This window comes from Pavona decussata, unplaced genomic scaffold, assembly GCF_977016875.1.
Source record: "Pavona decussata unplaced genomic scaffold, jaPavDecu1.1 SCAFFOLD_321, whole genome shotgun sequence".
In the NCBI taxonomy this organism is placed as follows: Eukaryota; Metazoa; Cnidaria; class Anthozoa; order Scleractinia; family Agariciidae; genus Pavona; species Pavona decussata.
Window position 1 is genome coordinate 811,618 of NW_028145711.1, and position 16,097 is coordinate 827,714.

The 16,097-nt window shown below is 38.1% G+C and overlaps 3 protein-coding genes across 3 annotated transcripts in view; all 3 read left to right on the top strand.

Moving 5' to 3' along the window:
- Positions 1-16,097, top strand: part of LOC146453927 (uncharacterized) — a 251,249-nt gene that overhangs the window by 90,984 nt on the left and 144,168 nt on the right. The window lies entirely within an intron of this gene.
- Positions 1-16,097, top strand: part of LOC146453933 (uncharacterized) — a 236,753-nt gene that overhangs the window by 20,176 nt on the left and 200,480 nt on the right. The window lies entirely within an intron of this gene.
- The window catches only part of LOC146453935 (uncharacterized), a 48,304-nt gene that overhangs the window by 2,883 nt on the left and 29,324 nt on the right, over positions 1-16,097 (top strand). The window contains exon 2 of the mRNA XM_085096020.1: positions 11,505-11,581. The gene's annotated coding sequence lies outside the window, so the exon portion shown is untranslated. The remainder of the gene's footprint in view (positions 1-11,504; positions 11,582-16,097) is intronic.

Genomic DNA, 16,097 nt, shown 5'->3' on the forward strand with positions numbered 1-16,097 from the left:
GAAATATTCAATTTTGCAATGTAAAGAAAAATTCATAGCTTTAAATCGTTAATAAGCTAGGGAAATTTATCGGGAACTCTGAAATCTCGTTGGTGATTTTCAAAACTGACATGTAAATTTCAAAACTCCGTTCAAATTTCAAAAATATCGTTCACGCGTGACCGGGGTTGACTGTAAGATTGCTCAATTGTGCTCAATCAGGTTTCAAAAGCTTACAGACAGTTTAATCTGCTTTCAATGGCAGTTTTTCCTTGCATTTGTCCTTGGACATTTTGTTTTTACAAATTTGTGGCACAGATATAAAAAGGTGGCTGAAGATCCCCCAGCACAATTACAGATTTATTGTCCTTAAACTTCTCATTTCGGAAAGTGTAACAAAAATTATTTGACATGATGTTGCATGCAAATACAGTCAACTCTCTCATAGCAACTGTAACGATTGCGACGAAAGACGAGACTTCGAGGGGTGTCGCTAAGGCGTGTTTGCAAAGTGTCGCTGGTGTTGGGACTATTTTACAGGTCGTTGACGCAAAACCACGAAAACCAAGATGACGGTTAACGGTGTTTATTGAGAGACGAAGACAATCACGATCACGATCGTAAACTGAAATTACAATAATGCAACAACGAAAGTATGAATCAACTTGAATTCGTGCGTAAGGCATAAAAGAAACGCTTTACGTGCCTATGTCGATAACGCGATTAAAATAACAACAATTACACGTAAATTAACATAAACAAAACATAAAAGGCTAAATTAAAACTACTCGAGATTTAAAGGTCGGCTACACAATGAACATTTGCGGCTGATTAACAGCCCAAAGACTAAAATGTGGGCGTAGCTGTCTAAGCGACTTATTCTTTCAAATTACTCTTTGATTTCAAGACAATTAGTTGTACTATTGTACAACACAGTACATATGTGCGCTAACGCCCAAGGTGAAAAGTAAACTTAAACACATTGAAATAAAACTAACAAAATCACTTACATATCGGTCCCGCTTGTGCCAAAGGTTTACTACGAAAGAACGAAGGTGCTGCTATTCAAGGCGAAATCTTGCGAAACTCTGGCTTAAAGGGACGCTAACTTAGCTTTTATATGCGCGTGGTGACGCTAAAAGATTCGATTACAAACCAATAGGAAAACAGATAAACATTGTAACTACGATCGTAACTAGGCACACAAAGTAATTGATAATTGATCTAATCAAAAAACTATTCCTTTGTTCGATATCCTTAACAGCAACCACTTCTCGTAAGTGACCACCTCCCATAAGCGACCACTTCATAAACAACCGTTTTGTTCCTCAGTTGAATACTCTCTCGTAAGCGACCACCACTCAAATTTCTTAAGGGACCACGACCACTTTTTAAGCCAGAACTTTGACGTATTCTTTTGCTTTCTGTTTCCGGTAAGCGACCCAATCAACAAAATCACGCATGATTGTTAATAAATCATTACTCAAAAGTGAAAAAAGTTCAATTTTTAAGGACACTACCCCAGACTGCTGACAGATAATAACAGTTTACAGACAGAGAAGATCGCTATCATTAGATCTGTAGGTAAACGGGAATTGTTACAGTGTTCTGTTCCAAAATGTTACACAAAGTTTCAGGTGATTTTAATTAACATGAGACACATTGACAAGTGCTGTTAACACTCTACTGTACTTTTCCCGAAACTTGTTGCATGTGACAAAATCAAATAAATTAGTTCTATTTGCCTAATTTTAGCTGCTAAGGTAATATTTTTATGTCATTAACTAATTAATCCAGTATTAGGCGTATTTCGTTGATCTTTCCCGTAAGCGACCACCTCCCATAAGCGACTTCTTTGTCGTGCCCCAAGGGTGATCGCTTAGAAGAGAATTGACTGTACTGTATTTTTATTGCATGCTTTCTCTCCTTTCAAGTTTACAATCACAAATGTGAGAGTTGTTGTAATCAGACATTTTGTTCCTTCATAGACTGCAAGCAAGCTTTTTTTTATTAGGTCAGCTGCAAGAAGTTATAGCGCAAGGGGCTATGAATTGAGGCGGGGTTATGCTACTCTGTACCAATCTTATTGTGGATCACTTAGCTTGCCACTCGCTAGTGGGTCATCCACCCATTCTATATCCCTTTACACGGCTGACCAAGTAGACAGCTTGCTCACAGGCTAGTTCCTTTATTATAAATTACAGGAATAATAATTCAGTTTGAATGAAGATGAGTAGATCGAATTAAGGATAAATAATTACACATATTTTCAAAGTTTTCCCAATTTCTTGACAAGGAAAATTTGGAAAAACTTTGAAAATGCAAAGAAAATTAATCTATAATTCTATGAGGACTGATTGTGATTATGTGTTTATGAGGTAGAGGGCATAATTTTCTGAAAACTATTGAGGCAGTTTATAAAACAGTTAGCCCGGGAGTGAAAACTCTTGCCTGTAAGCAAAACAATAATTACAAACAATTTTTAAATTGTTTCTTAGGTACAAAAGAGACAAAACTGATGAGACAAGGTGATTGTTGTTTAAATGTAATTGGGAGAATATAGAAGTTTAATTCATGAGGAAAACCAAACGACAGTTAAACCAAATGTTAGGCGTGAACTTGCTTTCCACTGCTTGAGGAGCACACAAACACAGATTAATAAAAATATTTAAAGCAAACGGTGGGTCCAAAGAAGTAATTTTTTCTATTTAATTTGAGCTGTAGCGAGGTGAAAGCACTTGGTCGCCGCGACTGATTTAATTTTTCTCAACCAAACAGTTCCAATCCAAGTTTTTAACTTTTAAACTTTTGACTCAAATAATCTCTTGCTGTTTCTTGTGAGACATGAAAACTCACCTTTAGGAATTTCTTTCTAGCTATAGCACTTGATTTCTATTATTTTTTGGCACAAGCAACCTGGCTTAAAAAAGCAAACTTAAAAGACTTGAAACAACTCGATGTTGTTGGGCACAGAAAAATGAAGGAACCGGTGGGGAACCAACTAAATACAGAAATGGCTTGGTCAGCCAATCAGGAGCGAGTATTTTCATCACTCAACCAATCAGGAGTAAGTAATTTTGCCCTCTGTGCACCCCTTCTGTGAGAAAAAAATTACGAAAAAATTGTTTTGTGTCTCAACCAATCAGCATTCAGTAATTTTCCCTCTATGTTATAAGGCATAGTACCCTTGAACAGAGACAATGGATTCTATGTTTAGTTTGTCAGCCATCCTTGTTATAGAACGATTAATCTCAGGATTGTTGGTTGCAAACATTAGCAAGGTAGATATTGTGAAAGTTAAGGGTTCTTTCCTCAGGGGGATTCCTCAGATAAATTCTTGTCACGGAGGCAAAGACTTCTGCGTGTTAGAAAGTTTCTACGTAGAATTGTTTTGGGTATAATAATTTGTTAGGGACTAGTTTAGAGTTTCATCATCTTTTCTGGTTGACTTTCTGGCCAGTTGGAGTTTTTTTGTGATCCATTTTTAGCCTTTTTGTGTGTAGCAACTTGGTATCCTTTCTACCTGCCTGTCTCTAAGACACCTGAGTATTCCCTCTTGGATGCTGACTTACTGTCAGTGATTTTTATCTACGTGAGTGTGCTGTTGCCATGGCATCATGTCTGGACGTCAACTAGTCCTAACTGACATGTAATCTTGACTTGCTTCATTTTCCTTTGTAAACAATGGTGGCCACTAATGCTAAATGAAAACCTTACCTGGTCCAAGCCCTTCCTGTAAATGTCCTCTTTTTGTTGGATTGAGATCTTTTCAATTTATTTCGTAGATTCTGCAAAGTCACTACAAAGTACCAGCAGGTGGCACATTGAACTCTGTTCCAAGTTCCTTAGAATGACAAATTAGCTTGCAGGTCCTGTCGTACAGTGTAGGTGCCACTGTGTTGTGAACGCGAAGACTTTAGAGACTTCATAAATTTAAATTTAAACTGAATTTTTAATTTTAAAACGTAGGCACTCATAGGATGTGTGGACTCCTTTAAGCTAAAAGTTTGCTGGTCACGATATAAAGATGTGATAAACTTATAGCTTATCATTTTATGGAGCATTTTTCTTTTGATTATCAACACAAGATATTTCACAACAGGTCCCGAGGGAGAGCCAAGATGGACGGCAGCGTTTTTGAGTAGTCCGTCCTGTGTAGCTCTCCGCTTTGTAATAAATGGCTGAAAAGGTAAGCGAACGCGACGAAAGTCCACCCATCACTGGAGGGAAGAGAGTTGAAAGGCCTAGTAGCAGCAGCTCGCCCGAAATTCCTCCAAATAAGACTGCAAAGACTACAGAGCACATGGTCGAGCATGCCGATCTGTCGAGTATCTGGATCGCACTGAACAAGATACAACGGAACACTGACGAGCTTCTTAAAGAGAACAGAGCTTTGCGCAAGCAACACGAAGAACTGCAGAAGTCGCTAGAGTTCCACATCGACAAACTGGAAAAATTAGAGGCGGAGAATAACAAGCTGAAACAAGATGTGAGCTCTCTCAAGAAAGAAGTTCGCAAAGCAGAAGATGAAGTTGCCGACTTAAACGACGATCTAGATGGTCTTAAAAGCGATCTGGACACCGCTATATGCCAAATAGACGATTTAGAACAATACACTAGAAAACATAATCTCGAAATTCACGGCATTCCTGAGTCTTCAGAAGAAAATCTGTCTGACAAGATCATCAAGCTTGGAAAGGTTCTCAATGTACATATTGTCAACAATGACATCGACATCTGTCATAGAATGGCCACGAGAAGATCTAACGGCGGTCCAAGACCAATCATTGTACGATTCAGATCATACAGAGCCAAAAATGAACTCTATAAATCCAAGAAGTACCTGAAGTCAGTAAGTTTAAACAACTATTTTCATAATGCAGGAGCTGTTTATATTAATGAGAACTTAACTAACTATAGGCGTGAACTGTTCGCTAAAGTAAGAAAAGTTAAAAAGATCAACAACTGGCATGTCGCCTGGACCATTGACGGCAAAATTTTCGTCAGGAAGTCCCAAAGCGATCAAGTACATAGAGTACATGAAGTTGAAGATTTGGACAATATTCGTTAGGTTATAATCAAATATTTTTCTTTCCCACCCTCTCCCACATGTAACATAACATTATTCAAACGTTCCCTTTCAAAACCCTCGCTTCCCTTTCGCTTCATCAATTAATTATTTAAATTTTGGCGGAGAGTTTTGTAGGAGGGTTTTGTCTCTTTTCAACATGCCTTTAAAAAATGGCACTTATTCCCTTCTATACATTAAGCTGCTTCGCAGTTTAATTAGTGTTTCTATTATGTTAAGTGTTAGTTGCCATAGTACACTTGTTGTACTCATCGTGATTTGTACCCGCCTTACTCAACGTATTGTAAATTGTTGTCAGCGCACCATCTGCACAAAACATTTACATCGCAAGGCTAAACGCTATCGAACGTTGCAAGCTGTGGTTCATGAATTGCGTTAGAAAGAAATTCATAAATCTAGTGTGTATATGACCTTAAATGCTGTTTCTCTTAATGCAAGAGGCCTCAACAAATCTATCAAAAGAAGAAAACTTTTCCGGTGGCTTCATATTAGAAAATTTGATGTAATTTTTCTGCAAGAGACGTACAGCGATGCTAGCTTGGAAAATGTTTGGTGAGCAGAATGGGGAGGCGACATTTTCTTTGCGCACGGCTCAAAACACAGTAGAGGTGTTATGATTCTTTTCAGTCCCTCACTCAGTAAAGAGGTGACGAATGTTACTGCGGATAAAAACGGCAGATTTATTATCGTAAACACCACCGTCAACGAAGACGAATTGTGCCTCGTTAATATTTATGCCCCAAACGACCAAAACCAGCAAATTTCTTTTTTTCAGAAGATAACCGATTCTATTCGTGGCCAGCAAACTGACAAAATTCTTATTGGTGGAGATTTTAACTGCCCACTGTCCGCTTCCGATAAATTTGGAGGTAAAGACATTCAATTCAAAAAAAGTGTAATACATTCGATCGACGAACTCCGTTGCAACTATGACCTAGTCGATCCCTGGCGAGAACAACATCCACATGATACACAGTTTACGTGGAGAAATAGCTCCGGGAAAATCAAATGTAGACTGGATTTCTGGCTCATCTCGAAGCATTTATTATGCCGCGTTTCGAAAACCGACATTTCCGCCTATCATGATTCAGATCACTCCCCTGTCACCATCTCGATCAAGCCTGAAGACAAACAAGAAGAAAGAGGCCCAGGCTACTGGAAATTTAATAATTCACTCTTAGAAAATGAAGATTTCGTCACAAAAATGAGCTTCATCATCAAACACGCCACCCAAAAACACAAGGATGTTGCTGATAAAAGGTTATTTTGGGAAATGTTGAAAATGGAGATCCGGATATTTGCAATTCGTTTTGCGAAAAAGAAAGCCAACGCTGAAAGAAGTACGGAATTGAACCTCCTCCAAAAGCTAGAGAAAATCAACTCACGTATCGACGAAACCCCAGAAAATAGCTCCCTTGTAAACAAGGCTAGAAAACTCAAGATCGAATTAGATGAAATTGCCGTGCAAAAAACTAAAGGGTCTATTATCCGGAGTAGGGCTAGATGGTATGAATTAGGAGAAAAATGCAACAAATACTTTTTTAACTTAGAAAAAAGAAGTTATGTAAAGAAACATATAACAAAGCTGAAGACACCTGACGGTAGTACTGTAGAGGATCCAAAAACTATATTAACCGCCATGAAAAATTTTTACAATCAGCTTTACACCTCTCAAAACCAGCTTTCAGCTGAACGCTTTTCTACCTTTTTCGATTGTGAATCCTTACCAAAACTCGACAGCACAAAGCAAGACCTTTGCGAAGGTCTGATAACCGCAGAGGAATGCCTTGCCGCGTTGAAAACGTTTCAACCTAACGAGACTCCTGGCACAGATGGGTTAACAGCAGAATTTTACCTTCGTTTCTGGCCCGATGTTTCTGGTCCTTTGATAGACTGCTTCAATCACAGTGCCTCACTAGGAGAACTTTCTATCTCTCAGAGTCAAGGAATCATCTCCCTGATCCCAAAAAAGAATAAAGATCCTCTTCTGTTAAAAAATTGGCGCCCTATTTCTCTTCTAAACACAGACTACAAATTAGCAACCAAATGTATTGCGAAACGTTTAGAGAAAGTACTTCCGTACTTGATAAACGGTGATCAAACTGGGTACATCAAAGGTAGATTTATTGGTGAAAATATTCGCTTAATTTCGGATATAATTGAACAATATGAAAACAAGGACGGAATGATACTTTTCCTTGACTTTGAAAAGGCCTTTGATTCTTTAGAATGGGACTTTCTCTTTAAAGTGCTTAACACTATGAATTTCGGTCCAAGTTTCCTCAACTGGATCAAAACGTTTTACACCAACATTTCTAGCTGTGTTGTAAATAATGGCTACTCGTCGGAATTTTTTTCTCTCCAAAGGGGTGTTAGACAGGGTTGTCCTCTTTCAGGTTTACTCTTTGTTCTAGCTGTGGAGCCACTCGCCCACCAAATAAGAATCGATGAATCAATCAAAGGACTTGAAAACGGAAATAAGATCACTAAACTCAGTATGTACGCTGACGACACCACCGCTTTCATTCACAACGATTCATCCGCGGTGTCCCTACTAACTCTTCTCGATCAGTTCGGTGACCTTTCCGGCTTGAAAATCAATAAGTCTAAAACCGAGGGTCTTTGGCTTGGTCCTTTGAAAAGCCGATTAGGCAAAGAAGAACCTTTTGGCATTTCATGGCCGAAGCAATACGTCATTGCGCTTGGAATCGCTTTTCCTTATCATGTTCAGGTTGGGAATAAAATCAATTTCGACGAGAGGCTTGCCAAACTCAAAAAAGTTCTAAATACTTGGTCAAGTAGACATTTAACGATCTTAGGCAGAATTGCCATCGTCAAAAACTTAGCTCTCGCCAAACTTGTTTATAGTTGTTCCGTATTAAATGTTCCCAAAGAATTTGTAAAAGAAGTCAACAGCAATATCTTCTCTTTTATTTGGAAATTTAAGCCAGATAAAGTCAAAAGAAAAACTCTGACCGGCCCAATAAGCCACGGCGGTCTTAATATGCTCAATTTTGCTGACGTTGTTAAATCGCTCAAGACTTCGTGGGTTAATCGTTACTGTCTAGCAAATGACCGCCATTGGTGTGCCCTCCTTGATTCGCTTTTAGGTAAGGTCGGTGGAACTCTCTTATTTCAATGTAACTACGATCTTAAATTACTCGACCTCAAAAATCTCTCTGTTTTTTATAAAGACGTTTTAGCTGTATGGCAAGAGCTCAATTCCAAAGATCCACGTAACGCAAATGAATACAAACAAGAAATCATTTGGAACAATCGGTTCATAAAGATAAACGGAAAATCTTTTTATTATAGATCATGGGCTAATAAAGGCATTTTGAAAATAAGCGACCTCCTAAACATCCATGGCCAGTTCCTTTCGTTCGAAAACTTCAAATGCAAATATAGCGTTCGCTCTACTTTTCTCGATTATGCTGGTGTTCTTGCGGCAATCCCTAAAATTTGGAAAAGCGAAATCGTAGGTAATCTCACTAACGGCGATAACGAACCAGTCCCATCCCTTGACATCTCCTCTACAAAAAAAGCCCGTGTGATGCTTGCAGAAAGATCCTTTTCTCCCCCCATCGTTGAAATCAATCTTAGAAAACAAGGGTTGAATGTAAAGGCAGTATACGAGCTTCCTTTTAAAGTCACAGTCGAAAACAAACTGAGGAGCTTCCAATTCAAACTAATTCATAACATCATACCCACTTATCACTCTCTTTACAAAATGAATATAAAGGCTTCTCCAGAATGTGAACGCTGCCTCTTTCCGAACGAAACGCTTATTCACATGCTTTGCGAATGCCCCGACGTTAAAATCTTTTGGAAAGACATAATGATGTGGTGGAATGCTAAGCGCTCTGACAACATTAGTCCTAGGAATACTGAAATCCTGTACGGTTACAAACCTGAAACGACCACCTTCTACGCGTTAAACCATTATCTTCTTATTGCTAAATATCATGTTTTTGTTGCAAGAAACCAGTCTGAGACTCCAAATTTAAAGGTCTTTCTTGCCTTACTAGACAGCAAGATCAAATGTGAAAGACAAATAGCCATTAGAAATTCCAATTACGAAAAATATAGAGCTAAGTGGACCACTCTCAGCAACTACGATGCGTGAAGCACTTTAAGTATGAGAGTTGAGTAAGGGGAATCTTTTATTATCTCTTGTATGTGTGGGTGGGGTGCGTGTGTGTGTATGTGTGCGTGTGTTGTGTTAGCATCGTATGCAGGATGACGTAGCACGTGTATTTATTTCGTAATTAGTTAAAAAGAATACAAGCAATGTAAGTACAATTTCTGTAAGTAGGTCAAGCAATGTAATGTAATGTAGTAATAGTAGTGTAACTCAAATAGTCATGTAACGTAGTATTGTTTGTACGTGTCGTTGCTATGAATAAAAAATAAAAAAAAAAACAAGATATTTCAAGATGCAGGACGCATGTGATAAAAATTTGTTACGTAATATAGTCATGTAATTTCCTATTGTTTTCTCATCCACGCATGTCACCTTGGTAAGGCTTATGGTTAAACTCAACTTGTTACCCATGGCACCTTTTAACTTGTGAATGCTTGCATGCGCAATGAACGAGTTTTAGCGACGAGTTTGGTTCTCACTCATCCTCGTTTCCAGAGCCTACGATCTTTTGGTCAGCGGTTGGATCGTTGGCCCTGGTAACCCTCAGTGTGATAAATAACTATTGCGCTTGCTCAGTATTAGGAAACCGGAAACATTTTGTCGAAGGATTGTCAACACAACGAAAGAAGGTTGTAAGAGTGTTTTTATAGCCAATTTAAAAGAGATTTTAACTACCCTACACGGCGCGACTCTGAAAAACAGCCTACGTCTTTGATAAACGGGTTTCAGGCGTTATTTTAAAATAATTCAACAGTTCTTTCGTTGTGGATACAGTCACGGTTGTATGTTTACACCAGTCTGGTTAGTACTTTTTTACTCTGGTCTTGATCTGTTACGTCTTGCAATGCGAATGACTTCGGAAAAAAGTTAACCAGATTTCCGAAGAATTAGTGGAACTTAAAAGCCGAATTAGTTTGTCTCATCTATCGGTTAAATTATTGGAAACGAAAGGTGGAAAGAAATGTTTTAGTGGTTTCTTGTACATGTTTCACTGTTGTATAAATTTTATACATTCTGCACCTCATAAGTTGTTGTGGAATATTGTTGTCGGACTTGCGCCTTGTGTCATTATTGTAATGTTTAAAAAAACGTTCCGTAACTGAGGCAGATTGTTGATGTCGAAAAATCTGTGTCAGTGTTATTTATATAAAAGGGGAAAAAATTGACCCCACAATCCTGCTATATTAGTTCAAAGACCAACCATTCCCATTCAGTGAATGGCTCGGGTATCTTAATTTGTCTTACATCTCTGTGTTCTGAGATCTATTATCTTAGATAAAGAAGTTTACCAGCTTTGTAACATCTGTAAAATACGAGTAAAGATCAACAATGGCATACTGTTTTTATTTTAAAATCCCTAAAGATCAGATGCAAATGATTATTTTGTTTCAGTGGTCAAACAAACTGCAGTATAGTTTTGTTTCTGGTTACCCAATGTAAGGACCCCAGTCATTTTTACTCTCTCAGAAACCACAGGGTAAAGGTGGGTAGGGAGAGAATCCTACTCACAGTGATGAGGTGATTCTAATACCTTTTAGCATTTGGTTCCTTAAGATGTTTAAAACTGAAATGATTACCACTGAATAACACCATTAATTTCCTTTGTTGTTCTCATAAAGAATAAAGTAAAACTCGCTAATGTGACATTGGCAGCTACAGGTAGGTTCAACTAAATCAAACAGGTCTATTTGCCACAGAGGCATTTTGATAGTATCCTTTACAGTGCCAAACACTTGCTCTGAGTCTTTCATAGAGTCAGAGAAGCTCCCCACACTACTATGAGACCTGCCATTGGGGCTTTGCTAGTCCACTTGAAACTCTAAAATGTGAAAAAATGTTACGTACTTAGATAAAGAGCTAAAAGCAAATTTATTTATACTTGCAAAATTTCAAAATTGTTATAAAATAGAATGAGTAATAATATTAAGAAACAAATTCAGATGTCGTAAAAAGTGTCTAAGAAGCCTTGATTAAAATACTTAAGGACAGAACCAACTAAAATTATTAACAGACATGAATACTTGAATACAAAAGAACTACAGTTGACCCCCTATAACTCGAACCTTCAAGGGAAATTGAAAAAGGCTCGAGTTGTTGGGAGTTTGAGTTATCGAGGGTAAAATTATATAGAAGATGACCTGAAAGGAAAGGAAAATTGGTTCGAGTCTGCGAGGGTTCGAGTTATCGGGAGTCGACTGTAGAACCTTTCAATTCTAGGACAGTTTTCTTTTTGAGATTGGTGTCACTTGAGTGTAGTAACTGTTAAACACAGGGACAAAATTCTTCATTTAGAAACAACATTTAAAACAAGTAAGAGGGATAGCTTACAAAGGAAGAGGCAAACAGATGGGATGTACTCTAATAAGTAGGTAGGTGTCGTTCATGTAAAGCATATATCAAAAGACAACAACAACAATAAAAAGAAACAAATAAAAGCCAGGTGACCCTTGCAGTGGCGAAGTCACAGATGTATCCTTCCTCTATCCTTCCTCTGTGGTGAAATCTGGAAAAGCCACAAATGTATCCTTTCTCCATTTAAACAGGCCATCAGAGGTTGTGATTTGAGGAGGTTATCAGTTCAGTTACGTTGCTTTTAATTCTCAACAGAAAAATGGGATGCCGTCATTTCCATGTGAATCAGAAAGGGTGTAGTTCTCATGTGAGCTTTTGATGGAACGGTGATACGTGTTAAATAAGACTTTCATAAGTCCCATAGTCCTAATTCTTATTCCCATCAACAAGACCCATTAGAAGCCATCATTCTTTAAAAAATCTTTAATTTGCCTTTAAGCTTCTGTTTGCTTAGCCTCTGATCGGTGAGTTGGTAGAGCTTCAGTAAGGTTTGCACTTATTTGTTTTATTTTTATTTATTAAATCAATTCCAAATTACATTACTTTGCACCAGACAATCCAATGAATCTGTGGTCAGCTTAAAAGAGAATATGAGATTCCTTGCAACAAACTGCCTAATACATCACAGATAGTTACTTATATTATACTCAACAAGGGAAACTTCAATTTTTCTCAGCATTTTACTATTTGTGTGGGACTGTGCACAGTACTTCCGAATATTATAAATCGAAATATTGCGTCTGTTTCGCCGTAAGCGTGTTTCTGGGCAACGGAATAAAGCCGGCCGAGTCAGAGGCACTTACCTTCGAAAATGAGAGCTACATCACTCCTGACTTGTGCTAGTACAAAGACTATGGTTTACTCTTCGTTCAGTTCTTCCTCTGAGATCCCAATGATCACCTTGGCTTTTATGGAAAGCAAGCTAGCTTATTTGGAAGAATTGAAAATATTTCAGGCGTCTCTTTTGATGAGCTTTTTTTCCAAGCCATTAATTTTTTGCGCTAAACACAAGGTTCTTTTCATCTATCGACAAAATGTTTACATTATTTGTTTCTTTATATAGCACGATTTCAAGCATCTCACCGGGAGTAAAGACCAATGCGCGGAAGCGTAGCATTTTTCACCTTATAGCGCATCAGGTTTTCAACAGCCAATGAAAAAAAAAAGATATTTTTGGATGGTCCCAGAGCCACTCGTTCAACAATTTAAAACAAAACCGTTGGGGTCCTAGGGACGAGAATGGGTTTTCACTTGGTTGGTTGGTTCTGTTGGTGGGTTGCTGACGTTCAGGCATGCGCAGTGAATGAGTGATCGTAATGTAGCGGTATTTTACCCTGGCACTGGTCGAAATTAACGAATTTTTCGTTTTCGAAAGGGAAACACAACTTGAAATTGTGAATCGAAAGAAGACTTCTAAGGGATGCTCGACAGTTTCATTAACGGAAATCAAGCATTTACGGCGAAGAAATTGTTCTTCGACTTATGGTTTTATCGGTCCGATGATCGCGCGGATCTCAAATCAGTGTTTCTAGGAATACAACACACAAATAATTGAAGGTTTGATCGTGAATTTGTACTGAAATACTATTCTGATAGATCGATTTTTCGTAGTCCGATCAGTTCTTGCAAAATGTTTGATAAACGTGCTTCCATAAATTCGCTTCAAAATTGACTTCAAATCGCTTGCAAGTCGCGTCGCGGCGAAAATTGTACGCTTTTGCCTCTTAGGCCTGTAAAAAGACCTACAGCTGTATCTGAATAATTTTTTTTATATAGGAAAGCTTTTTGTGTGTTTTGTATTTGTATCGATGAAACGTTACAACTAAGGCTAATGTTAACAAACACATGTCCTCGCAGTTAGCAGATGAAATTCGCCCAGACAGAAGCCGCAATAAAATTTATTCGGCTTCCAGTTTGAGCGATAAGATCGATTCAAAAGAAAAAATGTAAAAATTGAAAATTTGCATCGCAGCGCTTGATGTATTTCTATATTTACGTTCACTTGGATAAAGCCAAAATAGCAACTTCAGCAAGGTTAAAACCTCCCGATGTTATTAAACGCGACAAAAGCCGTCGTTTAAACGTAGGAAGGAATATTACCATGCTGAAAACAGCAAGATTTAGATCGCGTGCAACCAAAATCGTTCAGATTTGGCAACAACACGACGCGGAAAAAAAATTACGGAGGTTCTTGGAAGGAAAACTGCAAGTGACGCTTTCTTGCCGATTGGCAACCACGCAAAACCACCAAAAAAACGTACACGTCCACCTTTGGGTTGCTTCGCGTATCAGAAGGAATCAGAGTGCGTGTGTCATTTGATTGTTTAATTGTTTATACATAACGCATTCCGCAATGCGGTATGGCGTCCACGAATCCTTGAAGCGTAGTTTTATGCAAGTACCGCTTTACTGTTACCACTATTCTCTTCTGCATTCAAGAGTTGGCTCACAGAAGCCTTTGATTAATAATTTTCAGTACTTACAATACGACTGAAACTAAAACGCCCACATAGAATAAAAATTTAAGGACAGCAGAGTAAAACCACGCTAAGATAAACTCCCAGTAATATTTAGAAAGTGTTTCTGATTACGTTTCAGATATTTTGAAAATGGAAAGAAAATGTGGACTGTGTGCCAAGTGTTTCAATAATGCAGCAGCTCTAAAGACGCACGAAAAAAAGAAGCCATATCAATGCAAACAGTGTAGCAAGTGCTTTAGTGACGCAGGAAGTCTAAGGAGACATGAAAGAGTCATACTGGAGAGAAGATATATGAATGCAAACAGTGTGGCAAGTGTTTTAGTCAAGCAGGACCTTTGAGAACACATGAAAGAGTTCATACTGGAGAGAAGCCATATGAATGTAAACAGTGTGGAAAATGTTTTAGTCAAGCAGGATATCTAAGCGCACATAAAAGAGTTCATACTGGAGAGAAGCCATATGAATGCAAACAGTGCAACAAGTTTTTTAGTCAAGCAGGACCTCTGAGAAGACATGAAAGAGTTCATACTGGAGAGAAGCCATATGAATGTAAACAGTGTGGAAAATGTTTTAGTCAAGCAAGATATCTAAGCGCACATAAAAGGGTTCATACTGGAGAGAAGCCATATGAATGCAAACAGTGCGGAAAGTGTTTTAGTCAAGCAGGACATCTAAGCGCACATAAAAGAGTTCATACTGGAGAGAAGCCATATGAATGCAACAGTGTGGCAAGTGTTTTAGTGAAGCAGGACCTTTGAGAAAACATGAAAGAGTTCATACTGGAGAGAAGCCATATGAATGTAAACAGTGTGGCAAATGTTTTAGTCAAGCAGGATCTTTGAGAACACATGAAAGAGTTCATACTGGAGAGAAGCCATATGAATGCAAACAGTGCAACAAGTTTTTTCGCCACGTGGTAAGTTTAAGAAGACATGAGAGATCCCACCAGGATGCTACGGATTGCACTCAAGATAACATTTTCACACAAACCAACACTTTGATAGAACTCCACTCTGGTCATGTTGAAAGACACCTCTGCTGGATTTGTCAAGAGAAGTTTAGTAGTGAGGCGTTACTCCTTAACCACTATGCAAATCATATGATTACAAGTGATTAACTTTAAGTTCGCTCTCATGTCTTTTATCATCGGTGACAACACTGGTACTAAGAAGGTTCAAGACAGATAATTTTTTTTTGTTCTGGTTTGTTGAAAAGGGTACAGCTTTAGTTTTTAGGAAGGACGTTAATGTTGAATCAAGAGGTGATACGCTGCGTCATGCACTCTTTATATATAGTTCGTATAAAACCTGGCATATAACGTTTACTCTTCGGCACTCTACCTACAATAAGTTTCGTTACAGTTCATTTTGAAACAGCTACGTCGTTGCTTCTTAAATGTAAAAATTTACTTTCAATGAACAAAACGAAAACAACTGCTACAATTAGCTTGTCTATACTTCCTCGTGAAGTTCTTGATTCAATGACACGAGAGAACGTCCAGTTTATTGCCATTTGTGTTGAGGGTATTTTCACAACTTTACCAATTATCGGTCGTTGTTTTCACATTATTCCTTGCAGCTCTGCGTAAAAGCCAGTTACGGTAAACGAAACGGCTTTCTTTAGAATAATATATAATGATTAATATTTTTGCATATGTTGCTTATCGTACTGTTATCCTGGTAAAAGTAAAGCCAGTTTAAACCAAGCTTCATCTGGTTTGTTACCGTAAGTATAGTCGATTGGTGTTCCTTGCCTTAAAAATACGTAAATATAGAAATGTTTGATACGCAAGCCGTGGAAAAAGAACAGGAGGACACTGCAAATTCGTTCCCAGGGTCCCTCTTTCTGTCCTCTGGAAAGAGTACGGACGCTGGGAATAAGGATGGAGAATGATGAACATTAGCAAACCTTAGAAATGGAAAGATCTTAGAAAGTTGGAAAGATCTAGAATTGCAGAAGTGAATTTTTGTCATGCCATTTGTGATTGGGGTACTTGGGAAAGTAAGCATTAAGCAGTTAAAACATGCAAATCGTTATTGAAAGATGCAGTTAT